This window comes from Aulostomus chinensis, chromosome 4 (genome assembly GCF_037954235.1).
Source record: "Aulostomus chinensis isolate RoL2024-O1b breed Wild chromosome 4, RoL_Achi_v1.0, whole genome shotgun sequence".
NCBI classification, from domain to species: domain Eukaryota; kingdom Metazoa; phylum Chordata; class Actinopteri; order Syngnathiformes; family Aulostomidae; genus Aulostomus; species Aulostomus chinensis.
This window is the reverse complement of record NC_141323.1, coordinates 30196920-30199419: the sequence shown is the minus strand read 5'-3', so window position 1 is coordinate 30199419 and position 2500 is coordinate 30196920. Positions and strand designations below refer to the sequence as shown.

The 2500-nt window shown below is 46.5% G+C and overlaps 6 non-coding genes across 6 annotated transcripts; all 6 read left to right on the top strand.

The window, feature by feature from the left end:
* The first annotated feature begins 29 nt into the window (after positions 1-29).
* LOC147266214 (5S ribosomal RNA) lies at positions 30-148 on the top strand. The gene has a single exon (XR_015114032.1). It is a non-coding gene; the product is annotated as a 5S ribosomal RNA (ribosomal RNA).
* Positions 149-457: 309 nt separating this feature from the next.
* LOC147266213 (5S ribosomal RNA) lies at positions 458-576 on the top strand. Its single transcript, XR_015113588.1, has one exon. It is a non-coding gene; the product is annotated as a 5S ribosomal RNA (ribosomal RNA).
* Positions 577-885: 309 nt separating this feature from the next.
* LOC147266212 (5S ribosomal RNA) lies at positions 886-1004 on the top strand. The gene has a single exon (XR_015113262.1). It is a non-coding gene; the product is annotated as a 5S ribosomal RNA (ribosomal RNA).
* Positions 1005-1313: 309 nt separating this feature from the next.
* Positions 1314-1432, top strand: LOC147266211 (5S ribosomal RNA). Its single transcript, XR_015115356.1, has one exon. It is a non-coding gene; the product is annotated as a 5S ribosomal RNA (ribosomal RNA).
* Positions 1433-1741: 309 nt separating this feature from the next.
* LOC147266210 (5S ribosomal RNA) lies at positions 1742-1860 on the top strand. The gene has a single exon (XR_015113440.1). It is a non-coding gene; the product is annotated as a 5S ribosomal RNA (ribosomal RNA).
* A 309-nt stretch (positions 1861-2169) lies between these two features.
* On the top strand, positions 2170-2288 carry LOC147266209 (5S ribosomal RNA). The gene has a single exon (XR_015114031.1). It is a non-coding gene; the product is annotated as a 5S ribosomal RNA (ribosomal RNA).
* Positions 2289-2500: the final 212 nt, after the last annotated feature.

Here is a 2500-nt window from a genome sequence, read left to right as displayed (position 1 = left end):
TATAGAGCCCATGTGTGTGAGAGTCAAGGGCTTACGGCCATACCACTCTGAACACGCCCGATCTCGTCTGATCTCGGAAGCTTAGCAGGGTCGGGCCTGGTTAGTACTTGGATGGAAGACCGCCTGGGAATACCAGGTGCTGTAAGCTTTTTTGTTTGATTGTGAGGAAAGGGCCGCTTTGAGTCTTTGGGGACCAGCATGAGCGAGCTTCCCTCACACACCTTTTCTTGAAGCGCCCTCTGCAGCTTTGGAATGGAATTTCATGCAGTGGTTAATTTGAAGAAGACAGATGGCAGATGCAGTACTTTTCTCTCAATGACATCAACATTCTTTTGTTTTATTGACAGGACACCGATTTGGCGTGTGAAAAGACCCTGAGGCTGTTGCGCATCACTTTTTTTCTGAGGTTGTAAAATGTGTGAAATGGATATAGAGCCCATGTGTGTGAGAGTCAAGAGCTTACGGCCATACCACTCTGAACACGCCCGATCTCGTCTGATCTCGGAAGCTTAGCAGGGTTGGGCCTGGTTAGTACTTGGATGGGAGATCGCCTGGGAATACCAGGTGCTGTAAGCTTTTTTGTTTCATTGTGAGGAAAGTGCAGCTTTGAGTGTTTGGGGACCAGCATGAGCGAGCTTCCCTCACACACCTTTTCTTGAAGCGCCCTCCACAGCTTTGGAATGGAATGTCATGCAGTGGTTAATTTGAAGTAGACAGATGGCAGATGCAGTACTTTTCTCTCGATGACATCAACATTCTTTTCTTTTATTGACAGGACACGTATTTGGCGTGTTAAAAGACCCTGAGGCTGTTGCGCATCACTTTTTTTCTGAGGTTGTAAATTGTGTGAAATGGATATAGAGCCCATGTGTGTCAGAGTCAAAGGCTTATGGCCATACTACTCTGAACACGCCCGATCCCTTCTGATCTCGGAAGCTAAGCAGGGTTGGGCCTGGTTAGTACTTGGATGGAAGACCGCCTGGGAATACCAGGTGCTGTAAGCTTTTTTGTTTCATTGTGAGGAAAGGGCAGCTTTGAGTGTTTTGGGACCAGCATGAGCGAGCTTCCCTCACACACCTTTTCTTGAAGCGCCCTCCACAGCTTTGGAATGGAATGTCATGCAGTGGTTAATTTGAAGTAGACAGATGGCAGATGCAGTACTTTTCTCTAGATGACATCAACATTCTTTTCTTTTATTGACAGGACACCGATTTGGCGTGTGAAAAGACCCTGAGGCTGTTGCGCATCACTTTTTTTCTGAGGTTGTAAATTGTGTGAAATGGATATAGAGCCCATGTGTGTCAGAGTCAAAGGCTTATGGCCATACCACTCTGAACACGCCCGATCTCGTCTGATCTCGGAAGCTTAGCAGGGTCGGGCCTAGTTAGTACTTGGATGGAAGACCGCCTGGGAATACCAGGTGCTGTAAGCTTTTTTGTTTCATTGTGAGGAAAGGGCCGCTTTGAGTCTTTGGGGACCAGCATGAGCGAGCTTCCCTCACACACCTTTTCTTGAAGCGCCCTCTGCAGCTTTGGAATGGAATTTCATGCAGTGGTTAATTTGAAGAAGACAGATGGCAGATGCAGTACTTTTCTCTCGATGACATCAACATTCTTTTCTTTTATTGACAGGACACCGATTTGGCGTGTGAAAAGACCCTGAGGCTGTTGCGCATCACTTTTTTTCTGAGGTTGTAAATTGTGTGAAATGGATATAGAGCCCATGTCTGTCACAGTCAAAGGCTTATGGCCATACTACTCTGAACACGCCCGATCTCGTCTGATCTCGGAAGCTAAGCAGGGTCGGGCCTGGTTAGTACTTGGATGGAAGACCGCCTGGGAATACCAGGTGCTGTAAGCTTTTTTATTTCTTTGTGAGGAAAGGGCAGCTTTGAGTCTTTGGGGACCAGCATGAGCGAGCTTCCCTCACACACCTTTTCTTGAAATGCCCTCCACAGCTTTCGAATGGAATGTCATGCAGTGTGTATTTTGAAGTAGACAGATTGCAGATGCAGTACTTTTCTCTAGATGACATCAACATTTTTTTCTTTGTATTGACAGGACAACTATTTGGTGTGTAAAAAGACCGTGAGGCTGTTGCACATCACATTTTTTTTGAGGTTGTAAATTAGTGAAATGGATATAGAGCCCATGTGTGTGAGAGTCAAGGGCTTACGGCCATACCACTCTGAACACGCCCGATCTCGTCTGATCTCGGAAGCTTAGCAGGGTCGGGCCTGGTTAGTACTTGGATGGAAGACCGCCTGGGAATACCAGGTGCTGTAAGCTTTTTTGTTTCATTGTGAGGAAAGGGCCACTTTGAGTCTTTGGGGACCAGCATGAGCGAGCTTCCCTCACACACCTTTTCTTGAAGCGCCCTCTGCAGCTTTGGAATGGAATTTCATGCAGTGGTTAATTTGAAGAAGACAGATGGCAGATGCAGTACTTTTCTCTCGATGACATCAACATTCTTTTCTTTTATTGACAGGACAACTATTTGG